A 17,085-nucleotide genomic window follows, 5' to 3' on the forward strand; every position below is an offset into this window, starting at 1 on the left:
GGAGGTAATCTCCCTCAGGAACAGTCATAAGGGAGGGGAATAATGGGAAAATGGGAGGGAAGGAAGAATGGGAGGATACAAGGGATGGGATAAACATTGAGATGTAACAAGAATAAATTAATTAAAAAATTAAAAAAAAATTTCTTTCCTATCTTGTGCTCCTAAAATTCTGAATGCAGATCAATCAATCGCCATCACATTTTATCATTATCAACTTAAAACATCATCTAGACTTAAAAGCACTATGGGAAGGGGGCTACCCTTTCTGAATACTGAGGGAGAGAGGAAAAGGGAGAGGGATCAGGAGTGAATCAGGGAGGGTGATACAATCAGGATGTGAAGAATTTAAGGTGCAGAACAAGCAGGTAACTTATATTGTAATCCCACTATATGGAATTAGCTCTGAGACTGGGTTAGACATGAATTTCCTTTAATTGGGGGGGGGGTCACTTGAGTTTTTGATATTAGCCATTCTGATAGGTATGAGGTGGAATCTGAGAGTTGTTTGATTAGCATTTATGATTAAGGATGTTGAGCACTTCTTCAAATGTTTCTCAGTCATTCAATATTCTCTGTTGAGAATTCTCTGCTTAGCTCTGTACACCATTTTAATAGGATTATTTGGTTTGGCGGTGTTTAATTTCTTGACTTCTTTATATTTTGGATATTAGCCTTTGGTTGGATATAGGGTTGTGAAGAGCCTTTTTCAATCTTTGTTCTGTTGACAGTGTCCTTTTGTTACAGAAGCTTTTCAGTTTCATGGGGTCCCATTAATTGACCTCAGATCTTGAGTTTTTGGGGTTCTGTTCAGGAGATTGTTTTCTGTGCCAGTAAGTTCAAGAATCTTTCCAACTTTTTCTCCTAACAGATTTAGTGTGTCTGGGTTTATGTTGAGGTCTTTAATCTACACAGACTTGAGTTTTATGCAGGGTGATAAATATTGGAAATCAATCTCATTGTTTCTCAGAAAAATGGGAATAGTTCCAACTCAGGATTCAGCTATACCACTCCTGGGCATATACTCAAAAGTTGCTCCAATATACAGCAAGGGCATATGCTCAACTATTTTCATAGCAGATTTATACATAATAGCCATAATCTGGAATTAAATTAGATGTCCATGAACTGAAGATTGGATAAAGAAGTTTTGGTACATGTACACATTGGAATATGATTTAGCTATCAAAAATAAGAGAATCATGAAATTTTCTGGCAAATGAATGAACTAGAAAAGATCATCCTGAGTGAGTAAACCAAGTCCCAGAAAGACATGCATGGTGTATATATACTTATAAGTGGATTTTAGCTTCACATAGAAAACCTGTGAGAAATTCTACCTAGTGGGAGTTTGGGATGGATATTGAGACTTGCAGCTGGACCTTAGAAGGAGAGCTGAGTTGTTTGGAAGAGTAGGAGTGTGACAGAAGGACACAGAGGAGTCAGTAGCTCCAAAGGGAGACAACCAGAGCCAGCAGATCTGTACTCAGGAGGCCTTCACAAACAGATGCACCAACCAAGGACAAGGCATGCAGTGTACCTAGATCCCACGTTCAGATACAGCTGATAGAATGCTCATGCTCAATATATATGGGAATGGGAGAGAGAGTGGAATGCCACTGACATGAATGTTGGTGCCTGTGACATTATCCCTGCCTCTGGCCAGGACAGACTTGGGGGAACATGAAGGAAAGGGATTCAGGCTACCCTTGTGGCAACTGGTAGACTATGACCAAATGGTGGGGGAGAAGGCCACCCCATTGAAGGACTGGGGTTGAAGAGGGAAGAAGAGGGAGGTATGGTGAGAACTCGATAAGAGCAAGGGAATAACAATTGGGATGTAATGTGAATAAGGTGTAACGAAAAACATTAAAAAATAAAAGCTAAGTGAAGTTACATAAGTGGTAAAAATAATCATGCTAGTTATAACCCATCACCTTTGGCATACCATGTATTTAATCATAGAGTAACTTCCTTGTTTTATGTTAGTCAGAGGCAAGTGATGGTTCTTACAGACAAGGGTGTGGGGAGAGGATTACACAGGATTATAAAGTACAAGAACAGGAATCATCTAGACTTACTTTAAAGAATATCTGCCACAATTATCATCTTTGCATCTATTGTTCAAATAACTGATTGACTCATTCTCTTCTTGTCTCAGTTTTACTGTGTATGTGTTTATATAATATTAATTCATAAAGTCCGTTCCAAAATTAGACATTCTTGCTATAGCTGTACCACAGCTGAACATTCAACACCTAGATACTACCTCTAACAGAGTATTCACACAACAAATAGGGGCTAAACAAATGAGTAAAAATATTTCATTTGAGCTCTAGTCCTAAATATTGTAAAATAAATTAATTATTCTGTATATATTAATGAAATACAAGTTATTATTATGGCACCATATATTCCTTTACCCACTCTTTCATAATTAAAAAGAAACATAGAGATGTATTTGATTTATTATGTGCCCTAATGGTAGAGCTGGGCAGATATTAACCCTTTAAGCTATGTTGTCTGCTCTGCGGCAAAAATCACCCAAAATACATGAACATTTTCCATTTGGGGCATTTTTGCTCCATCATGGAGTCCTCAGTGCAAGCAGCTTAGGCCTTTTCCCCTGATTATCTCATAGCATCCTGCTCCTTTCATCATCCTTCTCTCCTCATGGGCCTTCTGTGACCTGACATGCCCACAAACATTTACTTTGTCTACCTCTTTTTTGGCCAGTCCAGCTTGTAGGCAACTTTATTGGACAATCAGGGATAATTTGGAAAGAAAGGTCAACAAAACATGATTTTGAATATGTGAGAATTTGGTTGTAGGATAAGAATCTTAGGCACAGGCAATTAATGTTTGAGTACATAATAGCTCCTGACTCCTGATCAATTCCAACACATATAGTCTTATATTCCTCAGATTCATAAATATCATAAAATGTTTATTTGGATTATTTACTGTCATAATTTCTGTTATATTTTAAGCATATATTTATGCATATAATTATATATAAAGCTATTTATATGTATAGCTTTACTTTTTAGTGACTTGGAGATTTTTATTTGTGTGTATGTGTGTGTGTGTGTGTGTTATAATAGTAGTGTCATGTATGATAACTAGAGGAAAAGATTCTGAAGTATGATATCTCCTTTAATGGTTTGTGCAGGAGGCTCTTGGACCTTCTGATAGATGTTAATGGCCTCAGTTTCATAATTCTTATGACTAGTCATAATGATCTATATTTAAATCAGATTATATTGGTTTCCAGTAAATATCTGTTTTTTATTGATTATGAAACTCACATATTATAAACTCTTTGAATTCTTTATTTTTAATTTTTTATTAATTTCTTCTTATTACATCTCAATGGTTATCCCATCCCTTGTATCTTCCCATTCCTTCCTCCCTCTCATTTTCCCCTTCATCCCCTCCCCTATGACTGTTCCTAAGGGGGATTTCTTCCCCCTGTATATGCTCATAGCATATCAAGTCTCTATCCTTCCTCTGAGTGCCACCAGGTCTCCTCCTAGAAGGGACATGGTCAAATATGAGGCACCAGAGTTCGTGTGAAAGTCATAACCCACTCTCCACTCAACTGTGGAGAATGTTCTGTCCATTGGCTTGATATGGGTAGGGGTTTAAAGTTTACCACCTGTATTGTCCTTGGCTTGTGCCTTAGTTTGAGCGGGACCCCTGGACTCAAATCTGCCTATCATAATGTTCTATTTGTAGGTTTCTAGGACCCTCCGGATCCTTCTACTTTGCTAGTCTCCCATGCTTCTCTCATCTAGAGTCCCAATAGAATGTCTTCCTCTCTGTCCCAGTTTCTGGTAAGTGAAGGCTTTCATGGGACATGCCCCTTGGACTAGTATGCAGATATAAGTGAGTATATACCATTTGAGTTTTTCTGCTTCTGGGTTAACTCACTCATTATGATCATTTCTAGCTCAATCCATTTGTCCACAAATTTCGGGAAATCCTTGTTTTTAATAGCTGAGTAGTATTCCATAGTGTATATGTACCACAGTTTCTTCATCCATTCTTCTACTGAGGGACACTTAGGCTGTTTCCATGTTCTGGCTATTATGAATAAGGCTGCTATGAACATGAATTCTTTACATATTTATATTTTAAAAATAATCAGATTCTGTGCATGCTTGATAAACATCCTCTGGTAGAGCTGTATTTACTATCTATAAAATTCACAGATATTTAGATGTACAATCATATTAAATTTGTTGGTTTATAGTATCCTAGGCCTCTTTCCATGAGAGTCTAGTAGAACATTCAAATTGTAATCCTTTGAAATGATTTGAGACATAGCTTCAGGATATTTTTGGTTGTTTGTTACACTGATGGACTTGACTTGCATTCTTACCATTTATGAATGATATACACTAAAAAAAAATTCTCTCTCTTTCTCCACTGCCACCAGTTGTGTCCAGAAGAATAATTATTTCCCCCCTACATATGCACATCATGTAAGTTGTAGCTGGACCTCAAGACCAAAGATTTACTCTATGATTTTATTCATATTTTCTTCTGTACTCTGTCCTTTTCTGGCAACTGAGACATTGGTGGGAAAATATCTGTGTGATAGCTACTATATATTTTTATAGTTTGTCAGCAAATTTACTTTCTATAATTTAAAAGGGATGCAGGACATTGAGCATTTGAAAATTATTTAAGTCTACAGTGTTGGTGAAAAGGTAGTATTTATACAACACTACAACTTTTAAAAGACAATTAAGTTTTGTGAGGTAACATTTGAACATATCAGACACAAGCTTCATTTTTCTCCTACTATTTAATGAAAATTTGTGAGTGAAGCATAGGGGACAAACATCACTAATAGAAATATTTTGCAGTGAAACAGATGCTGAATAATGTCGTTAAGTAAGGATAAAAAAGTGTCTACTTTGAATGATTTTTGGTTTGCATTATAATATTTGTAGTGTGATTAAAAGCATCTAAAACCAAGGAAATTAAAAGGTTGAGTGAAAAGTCATCTTTCTAAAATTCGTGCAAAGCATAAGATGTGATACTACCATAGATAATATTCATATGGTTACTCAAATTATTGTCATCAATCTGATCTGAAACAAGGAATTTGATGGCTAATCATTTAGTTTCAGGGCAGAGAGTCAGGATTGGAGAAAAAAAGCCATCAAATGCTTTTACTATACAAGCCAATTGTAGCTTATCCAAATTTACAAGGTAAATTCCTGGAAGAAGGGATTTTATTGCAGCACCAACTTGAATGTAGGGTGACAGTTTTCAGTTCATGCTGAGAAAGTTAGGGAAGAATGCAAATTAAATGCTGGGAGTCAAAGAGAAGGTGGTCTGATCCACTCAAAATCAATGGCATTCAGAAATAAATGCCCATCCTTACCCTTTTCTCTGAATGAGATTTTATCACACTGCTTTGGGCCAACCTTATTTCTCCTATACAGTGTATCAAATAATGGAAATTCTGTTTTGAAATTTTATTTCTTTGGCTTTAGTTTCTCCTTCACCTTTGGTTTTGATAAAAATTTGAATTTCTTCACTTCTCTCTTGTCTACTCTCCTGATATTTTCCTCAAAGGATTTCTTATGGTGTCTCACTCCTCAGTTTCCATGAATTCATAAGCTTTCTGCAGTTCAAGAAATCAGCTACATGTATCTCAGAAGCAGTGCTGACATTTCCCCTGGATCGTTGTGATATACTATGCTGAATTCCCTAATTTAGAGAACTAGTCTTCATTGGGCTTTAGAAATTCACTACATGTTTGAAATTCTTCCATCACATTCCAGTATAAAAAATGAGAAACAATCATATGCTATTTCTAAATTCATTTTGAATACTATTTTTTTTAGGACAATGATTGAATTTCAGCCAGGCAGTGGTGGCATACAGCCAGGCAGAGGCAGGCAGATCATTGTGAGTTCAAGGCCAGCCTGGTCTACAAAGTGAATCCAGGACAGCCAGATATTAACTCTGTCTCGAAAAAACAAAAAAAATTACATCATTTCTCACTTCCAATTCTTTCTTCCAATCCCTCCTACATGCCTCTTCTTTCTCTATTCTCCTTTGAATTTATGGCCTCTTTTTCAGTATATATATATATATTGCACGCACACACACATACACACACACACGCACACACACACAGGCGCACACACAAACAGATTTTAAATGTAGTGTGCTAAGTCTTGGTTGTACGACTTCATTTTGTAATAAGAATTTCTAAAGCTAAGAAACACATGATTTGTTCAGTGTCTTACAATAAGCAACAATGTTAATCTCTGTTAGCTGGCTTCTGTAGAACAAAATTAAAAGGATAGCTATTTTCTTTAATAACTAAAGGTAGTGTTTTCTACTTGTCAAAAACTTGTTCTTTCCTGATGCGTAGTATTAACCTCCCTTTTGCCCAATTTTTTCTTATATAGCATAAAAATAAACATCCTTCCCTTGCAACATAATAAGATTAAATAAGGCAATGCATATAAGACAGGGGATGAATTATACTCTTGAGTAGAAACTATTTAATTTTCTTTCTTATTTCACCTTCCTTATTTAACCTTCCTATGCCTATGGTTATTCATTTGTAAAAACGGATTAAAAAATAATAAAAATGCAATAGTTCACATTAAACATTAGAGCCTCTAGTACATGCATGACTTTAAAAGTTATGGTGTTATTTTTTTTTTGTAAAAGCTTTTATTTTAGAATACAATGTATTAAAAAAAGTACATCGATTGATGTCAATAATAAGTCTTTTTGTTTTGGGGTTCTTTGTGCCACATTGTGCTTGTTACTTTTATTGATTATTTTGCATATTTTTCATGTTGGTTCATTATTATTGTTGTTATATTACTCATTTATTGAATATATTGAGTTCAAATGACACAGTCAAGTGTCCATGAGCATTTGGCTTGAGTCCAGCCTTTGATTTCTATGAAAATAATTTTGCTATCTCTTATTATTTATGAATGTTCATATTTGGTAGTACAATTGGAATGAAACTGTGGATGACAGAGTGTGACACTTCAACATTTTGGTAGGTAATGCCAAAATGTATGAATGCCCATTACTTCAGTCTTAGCTAGTAGTAACAAAATTTTTCAGATAGTTTCTGGTGTGTCATAAAATATCACTATGGCTTTCATGCATTTCTTCATGATGACTTAAGATGATAAAATTTCTATTTCTCTGCAGGCATTTAGATATATACTTCCATATGGGTTTTTATTTTTCAAATAATTTTGCTTATTGATGTTGTAAATTATAGATGTCCTAATAATTCTATATCTTGCTTTTCAATTATCTTGAAAATTTTTGAAAAAAGATATTTTGAATGCAATAAAAAGTATAACTTTTATCTCTATGTTTTGTACTTTTGGCTATCTGTTAAATGTAGAACCAAAATTCAAAATGTTTCCCTTTATTTCTTCATCAAATTCCTCCCCTTGGGCCTCAGAATTATATGATAAAGAAGATATAGAGAAAATTTAAGAGCCAGAGTGAAATGATGACTCCAATGTAGGAAAAGCAGGAATGGTAAGGTTTGTCTTTTTCCTTCCATGTCCAAGCTCCTAGAATAATCATTCATTAGACACAAAATATATTTATAAATACATAGACTACATAGCTAGGCTTTTCCCTGACTTCCTCATAACTTTAAATATCCCATTTATACTAGTCTACACTCTATCGTGTGGCTGGTTACCTCTGCTCAGGTACCACACATCTGTCCTCAGATCTTCCCATATGCCATGATCTATCCCAGAGTGCTTTTGGACTTGGAGATGTCTGACTTTGTATTCTATCATTTTCAATATATCATAAGTTTTTTTTTTAATTGACGGGCAATGTACCCATGCAATACATAAGATACTCTCTCTATAATTCCCCCTTTTAGTCCAATAAAAGGCTCTTTTTCTTATATAATAAACTATATACAAGAAGAACAAGTGTGAAAAAAATATGAAATCTGTTTGCTAAGAATTACATTCACAAGGTCTAGTCCATTTACACCAGGCAACTTTGGACAAAATATTGTTCTATCCTATCTTAGTGATTTCAAAGTTCTATACTTAAATCACTTTCTATCTTATCTTGCATATATCAACCTAATAATATTTACTTTGAGGTAAAATTATATTCTAAAAGCCTATAATTAAATCCTAAACACCTTAAGCTTAATTGTGACACAATAACTATCTAATCTTCTAAGCCATCAAAAATTTGAGAAAGAAAAAATATCTGAGTATGCAGGAAGTACAGAGCAAGCATCTTCACAAGAAAAAAATGACAGAGACAGCTGGCTTTCTGCATAGCTACAAAAATTCCTCTATAATATGGGGGCATTAATCTTCAGCCTTGTATATGTGATAGACATTGTTTGTGAATCAGGAATTATGAATGGCCATGTAAACTGTCTTGGCAGAGCTTGGCAGTTGACTTCTTTGAATCCAAGTTTTGCCCATTTTGGATATCACTATATCTTCAGAGGGAGCAAAAGAAGCTTTTTCAAAGTAGACAGCTTTCCATAAGGAGAAATCTCCATAAGGAGAATCTTTGAAACTCATCAACTTCTTCTAAGTTGGAAGGGATGCTGCCTGGGGACGACATGTTTCATTTTCAAAAAATAATCTGTAAAATAATCAAACATCTTTAAGTGCTATATTCTGTAGGTCTGTAAGTTTTTGTTTGTTTGTTTGTTTTTTGGTTTTTTAGAGACAGTGTTTCTCTGTGTAGCCTTGGCTGTCCTAGACTCACTTTGTGAATCAGGTTGGTCTCAAACACACATCGGTCCACATGCCTCTTCCTCTTGAGTGCAGGGTTTAAAGGCATGCATCACCATACCCAGTGGTCTGTAAGGTTTTTAAGACCATCTTTGTATCTGTACATTTACACAGTCCATATTAATTATCTACATATGAATAGAGATATACTGATTATTTCTAGTTATTCACTATCTGTTGAACCTATAATGTATATTTTTGTGATAATATAGACTGGATCTTACATGACCATAATTTTGATTGACTAATTATCTTAACTTTCTATATTAAATATTGTAAAAACATTTGTAATAGTACCCTTTAAAAGGGCTGGGACTAAAAAATGCATGTTAAATGAATTGCATAAGTCCAATATTCATACTAGTGTTGAAATCTAATATATAGTATGCTATATCAAAAATAACCTTAATTTTGTATCGATATACAAAAATCTATTCTAATGAAGGATTTTTGTCTTGCTATTGTTTTATAGTTTATAAATAGATTGAATATTCTACCATTTATACCTATTATTCCATTATCGTTCTATACTTTCCTATATCTCCCTGTTTTTCTTGTCAACAGCACTTTAACCTTACATAATAAAGGAGAGAAAAATGAAAAAAAATGAAACTTCAGAACCTAATTTCCTCTATTTTGTTTTCTTTCTGACCAAAGCCATATAACAATATATTATAATCCAAATAATACTAATAATACTAATACTAATACTAACAAGAACAACAACAAAAATAAACACTTACCCCACCTTTTGGAAAATTGCAAATTTTCCTCTGAAGTTTGTTTGTTTGTTTTATTTGCTGTTGTTGTTGTTGCTTGGGGGCAAAAGCATCTTTTGGGAGGACGAAGATGATCTGGGATAATGACAACCTTAGAAAGCATACTTTAACATTTGTTCTCAAGTCTCTGTGTGTTGTGAAAGTGTAGGCTTATTTGTACTCTGGGCTAAAACAGGCTGTGATAATGGACAATTTAGCTAACTATCTTAAAGTGTTCTGGATATAGATTTTGGGAACCCAGCTAATGAGACAGTCTGTGATTGGATCAAACAGAGTGCTAGAACAGATATGTCAACATATCAGCATTCTGTAGAATGAATCTTGCAGGTCCACCTCAGCTTTGCTGCTATCTAGTTTCTTTGTTCTGTAAGCATATAAACAACTTAATGACTCAACTTGAAGCCCTAAAAAAAAAAAAAAAGAAGAAGCAGAAACACCCAAGAGGACCGAAGAGGAGTAGACAACTGGAAATAATGAAACTTTGGGCTGAAATCAATAAATTAGAAACAAAGAGAACAACTAAAAGAATCAACAAAACCAGGAGCTGGTACTTTGTGAAAATCAACCAGATAGACAAATCATTAGTCAAACTAACTAAAAGGCAGAAAGACACTACCCAAATCAACAAAATCAAAAATGAAGAGGGAGACATACCAACATACATTGAAGAAATACAAAGCATCATAAAATTCTACTTCAAAGGCATATATGCCACAAAATTTGAAAATCTAAGGGAAATGGAAAAAAATTTCTTGATCGGCTCCACTTGCCAAAATTGAATCAAGATCAGAAAAATAAACTAAACAATGCTATTACTCATACAGAAATAGAAGCAGTCAATAATCATCTTCCAACCAAAAACAGCACAGGGACAGATGGTTTCAGCACAAAGTTCTACCAGACCATCAAAGGAGAACTAATACTGATGTTCTTCAAACTACTTCAAAAGATAGAAATGGATGGAACGTTCCCAAACTCATTCTTTGAGGCCACAGTCACTTTGATACCCAATCCTCATGAAGACCCAACAAAGAAAAAGAATTTAAGACAAGTTTCTCTTATGAACATGAATGCAAAAATACAAAAAAAAAAAACAAAACAAAACAAAACAAAAAACAAAAAACAAAAAACAAAAAACAAAAAACAAAACAAACAAACAAAAAACCTCGCAAACCAAATACAGGAACATATCAAAGATATCATTCACCATGATCAGGTAAGCTTCATACCGGGCATGCAAGGATGATTAAATATACAGAAATCCATCAATGTAATCCACCATATAAACAAACTGAAAGAAAAAAACCTTATGATCATCTCCTTAAATGCAGAAAAAGCATTTGATAAAATCTAACACCCATTCATGGTTTAAGTTTTGTAGCGATAAGGGATACAAGGCACATACCTAATCATAATAAAGGGTATATTCAGCAAGCCAAAGGCCAAAATCTAATTAAATGGAGAGATATTAAAGGAAATGCCTCTAAAATTGAGGACCAGGCAAGGTGCCCACTTTCTCCATATCTCTTTAATATAATTCTTGAAATTCTAGTTCGAGCAATGAGACAACAAAAAGAGATCCAAATGGGAAAGGAAGAATTTAAATCATCCCTATTTACAGATTATATGATATAGTGTACATAAGTGACCTCCAAAATTCCACCAGAGAAGTCCTACAGTGGATAAACAGCTTTAGCAAAATGGCTAGATATAAAATTAGCTAAAAAACCATTTCAGTAGACTTCGTATATACAAATGACACTCATGCAGAGGAAGAAATTAGGGAAACTATACCCTAATTGCCACAAGCAATATAAAATATTTAGGAGTAACTCTAACCAAACAAGTGAAATATTTATTTGAAAAAACATTCAAGTTTCTGAAGAAAAAGATTGAAGTTGACATCAGAAGATGGAAAGCTCTCCCTTGTTCATGGGTCAAGAGAATTAACTTAGTAAAAATGACCATATGAACAAAAGCAATTTACAGATTCAATGCAATCCCTATCATAAAACCTACAGAATTTTTAAAGAAACTGAGAGATCAATTCTCAAATTCATATGGAGAAACAAAAAACCCAGAATAGCTTAAACAATCTTATACAATAAAAGATCATTTGGAGGAATCTCCATACCTGATCTCATACTGTACTATAGAGCAGTAGTAATTAAACAGTGTGGTACTGGCACATCAATAGGCTAGTTGATCAATGGAATTGAATCAAAGACTCAGAAACCAATACACACACATATGGACACTTGAGTTTTTACAAAAAAGCAAATCTAATCAATAGGAAAAGGATAGCATCTTCAGCAAATTGTGTTGGTATACCTGAACATGTAGAAAAATGCAATTAGACCGATATTTGTCACCATGCACAAAATTCAAGTCCAAGTGGATTAAAGACCTCAACATAACAACAGAAACAGTAAATCTGTTAGAAGAAAAAGTAGGGAGGAGCCTGGGACTTGTTGGCACAGGAGACAATGTCCTGAACAGAACTCCAACAGCCCAGGCCAGAAGATCAACAACTAATAAATGGGACCTCATGAAGCTGAGAAGCTTCTCTAAGAAAGAAGACACTGTCTACAGAATAAAGCAACAGCCTACAGACTGGTAAAAGATCTTTACCAAACCTACATCTGATAAAGGTCTAATATCCAAAACATATAAAGAGCTCAAGAAATTGAACACAACCAAACCAAATAAGAAATGGAGCTCAGAATTAAACAGAATTCTCAACAGAGGAATGTCAAATGTTTGGGAAACACTTAAGCAAATGATCAGTGTCCTTAGTCATCAGAGAAATGCAAATCAAAACTATTCTGAGAGTCCCTCTCATACCCATGAGAATGACTCAAAACTCAAGTGACAACACATGTCATTGCTGATGGGAGAGAAACTTGTACAACCACTTTGGAAATCAATCTGAGGCTTTCTCAGAATATTGGGAATAGGGCTACCTGAAGACCCAGCTATTCCACTTCTTGGAATATACCCAGAAGTTGCTCTACCACCCAACAAGGACATATGCTCAAATATGTTTATAGCAGCCTTATTCATAATAGCCAGACCCCAGCAACAACCTAAATGTCCCTCAGTTGAAGACTGGATAAAGAAACTATGGTACATTTAAACTATGGAATAATACTTAGCTACTAAAAACAAGGAAATCCTGAAATTTGTAGGTAAATGGATGGAACTGGAAATCATCATCCTGAAAGAATTATTGAAAACTCAGAAAGACTCACATAGTACATACTCACTTATAATTGGAAACTAGCCCAACAGAGATATCCCCAAAAGTCTTCACTTACCAGGATATTGGGATAGATGCAGGGACCTCCTATAGAGACTCTAGGTGAGAGAAGTATGGGAGAATGGGAAAATAGAAGGACCCAGAGGGTCCTAGAAAACTACAAGGAGAATATCATACCAGGCAGATCTGGACCGAGTGGGTCCAACTACTTCACCAACCAAGGACAATACATGCAGTAAATATTGAACCCCTACTCACATCTAGCCAAGGGAAAGGACATTATCTACAGTTGTGTGGAGAGTGGGGACTGACTCTGACATGAAATCTGGTGTTCCATATTTGACCATTTCCCCTTGGAGGGGATGCCTGGTGGCAATCAGACAAAGAATAGGAAGGCTACCAAAATGAAACTTGATAGGCTGTGATCATATGGTGGCAGAAGAGGTCCCCTTTTGTCACAGACCTAGGGGAGAGGAATAGGGTGTAAGAAGGAGGGAGGGAGGAATAGGAGGAGATAAGCAAGGGGATAACAATTGAGATATAATCTGAATAAATTAATAAAAAATATATTCTTATATATAATATATTATATATATATATATTATATATATAATATATTCTTATATATTTACGTTTTATCTTTATATTGCACTGCAAGTACTTTTATGTTACAGAGAATAATGAAAGTAAATGTCTATTTTCTCTTTTTTTGACAGATATAACAAAGCAATCACACTCACACATATTGAAAATTGCAATTTCTGAGTTTAATAAAATGTATTGTTTCTCACACCTCATCAAGTAATTAGTTTTACCTCTTTGGCAGAAGTGTTTCACAAATGTTACCTATTTAATTATCACACAAATAAACTATGTCTTCCAGAGCAGATAATCAAAAGGGTAAAAGAAGAACATATCCCAGTGGAGTTGGTGGTTCATTGTTTCTTATCAGATATCTATTTCATATTAAAATCAATCATATTATCTCATATATTTCTCTTCCGAAAGTTGTGAAATAAATTCATTTAGTCAAATAACAATGATTAAAATATTGGATTTCATTTTACTCTTAGTTGTGCTGCTACAAATATTCGACCATAAAGACAGATGATGATTGTTGCTACTTGCTTGTTTTATTTGAATTTTTATTATACTTCAAGTCACAGCAATACAAAATAAGATCAAAAATAGGAATGTATGACGAAGGAAGTAGGAGGTAGAGAGTGTAAAATTTGTAAATATTTCCACCCACTCCCAAGTCTTGATACCTTGCTTATCTTATGGCAGTTTATGGCACGTGTTGGCAATCTTATGACACTATAATTCACACTAAGGTTTTAACCTAAACAACTAGTAATTTTACAGTGAAGCTTCAATTTAATATCCTGTGACTAATAATACTGTAGTCTCTTAATCTTTAACAGTTACTAGTTCCTTTCAGTGCCTTTAAAATCTATATCCAGTTTATAGATAAGCATCAAATCACAAGAGAAATAAAGCACATTCTCATTCATATTATTAGTCACCAGTAGTGAGTATTTCAGTCTATAATACCTAGTTTGGGATTGTATTTTAACAAAAATTCTGAGTATATGCACTTCCATTATCATTGATTTTGGTAAATTTGTCCCATTATTTCATTTTATTTTAATATTAATTTAATCCTATTACTGTAGTTTTCAATTTATTTACATAAGCAAATAAAAGCATGTTTTTTGTTTTAATCATGAGTGGACATAAGGGAAAAAAAGCTATAGATGAAGGACAATTGTTTTCATCTTCAAGTCATACTGATCCATCTGTCTATACACTTTATAGTGTTAAACCATTTCCTGAATTATATTTGGGCCCCTACTAGATAGTATCCATCCCAAATCAAGTAGAAGAAACCACCCATTTCCTCTAAGAAAGATTGGGTAGGTCTTTGGTTGCTTTTTTTGAGCTATAGAGGGTTATTATAAATGGGAGTTGGTTACAAGTTATTATTGGTCTTATTTAGAAAGAAAGGAAGGTTAGAATCAGAAATGTCTCTCGTTTCCATTACCTGACATTCTTAGGTTAGGAAATAGGGGTTGAAAAAAAAAGAATGGAGAATATAGAAATATATAGGGAATATAGAATAAAACGTAGATTAATGAATCTACTCCTCAACCTAATGCATCAGTTGTCACTCACAAGATTATTTTTAATTCACTGGTATAGAATTTTGTACATAGATGCAAACTGAGTTTAATTTTAGATACAATGGTATAGAATTCCAATGTAAGTTTATTCTTCACACACAATATATATTAGAATATATTTTATTCCAATATGAGGTATTGTACCCATATAACTCAATTATAATACAAGTTTTACTTCAAATACTTTGAAAGTGCTATTGCAGGCTATTTAGGAAAAGTAGAAATACAAGTTAATTAGCTGATCAGATGATAGCCATGCCAATTGCTAGTCTACTTTTATCACAAGAATATACATCTTAAGTGTGGCAGAGAGATATGTTTCTATAGAAAGATAGCGTAGTATAGTTAGATATGGTCTTCAAAAACCTCAGAGACATGCAAAATATGGCCATTAAAAATGTTTTTGTTGTTTTAAGCATTCATTGTCAAGGAGACAGGCTAACTCCTGGCAACACCCAGCCTACCTCAAAGAGGATACTGAGCATCAAAGAACTTCTTTACAGATACGGCTTCAAATGTGGCAAACACAGCTGTAAAATACAAATATCCAAAATACTAAGAATGTAACATTTATAGAATTCCTGATAGTGTCATAGTTCTTTTTGCTATAGCTAGTTAATTGCATATATGGCTAATAATATAAATGTATATTTAAAAGAGACAAACTATGATTTAGCATATAACACACATGATGCATATATTCTTGCTTACAACAGTATTCTGATAATCATATTAATTTACCACATACACTCAAGTTTCAATTGTGATAAAATTTATATATTTTCTATTCAATCAAAACATTTGTACAAAATTAACAAATTTCTTGGGTTCTTTTTCAGTGTCAGTGTAAACATGGCTTTAAAAAATTATATAAGCACTGTAGTAGTTTTTCTTTTAATGTAATAAAAGTCACATATGGTAGTCTCTTATTCTCTGCCTCCTATCCCAATGTGGGTATACTATAAATAGAAGCTTCTTTGTAGAGGGTTGAACAGACTTGCCTTGATAGAGGAAGACATTTCCATATATTAACTTATAGCAATTATGACAGTATATAAATATCTGAGTAATCTCATGTCAGACAAAAATAATCCCACAACAAAGTAGGGAGATGGACAAGAAGTCCCACCCCTATGCCATAGACAGGAAGGCCCATCTATTAGCCTATCTATTATCAATTGATAATCTTAGGAGAGGGAGAGGCAGTTTTCTTTAATTATAAATCCCCTAGTAAGTTGAGCACTACATTCTATTGAAAGGTCACACACCCAAGAATATATGGACAGTATAAATTGGACTTGATTGGTTTAAAAAAAGAAGAGGATGTAAGTTGTGTGAGAGGAGAAGTGATGGTGAATTTGGAGGACTTATGAAAAGGAATGAATGTGGTCAAACAGATGAAATGAAATTCTCAAGGAACTAATACCAAGAAGAAAAATTCACTACCTCCACAAATTTAATTTTTTGTTTACTTTTGTCACATGTGTTACACTGCATTTTCAATATAAAAAATTATATACATACTTAAGTGTATATAATCCCCAAATAATTTTAATTATTACAAGTGACGTGACTTTGCAATCAATTTGAATTATAGAAAATATATTCCACTCTTACAGATTATTTATGGGATGCTTAAATATAGATATAAAGTATAAAGACTAAGTTGTATTTGGGTATGTAATAATACATACATGTGGGTGTTTCTTTGTGTGTGTGTGTTTGTGTGTGTGTGTTTGCAAAAATTTTAAGTATACGCACAAAGGAATATACACTTTGATACTAAAGTTTTAATTTCAGAAGTAAATTTTTCTACACTTGTATTAATGAACATTTAAATTTTGGAAACTTTTTCGAGCCCAAATATAAAGTTTTGCTCAAGTAGTAACACGTTGTATTCAAATAACAATACTCACACAAGCATAAGCATTAGAACAATAGTATTAGCTTAATTTTCATGACTTATAAAATAATATTTGTTCTAATACTTTTTTATTCTTATCTCATATATCATATTCTGAAGCCAATTTTCCTTCCTTCATATCCTGCAAGTCCCTCCTCCCTAATCTCAA

The sequence above is a fragment of the Acomys russatus genome, chromosome 1 (assembly GCF_903995435.1).
Source record: "Acomys russatus chromosome 1, mAcoRus1.1, whole genome shotgun sequence".
NCBI classification, from domain to species: domain Eukaryota; kingdom Metazoa; phylum Chordata; class Mammalia; order Rodentia; family Muridae; genus Acomys; species Acomys russatus.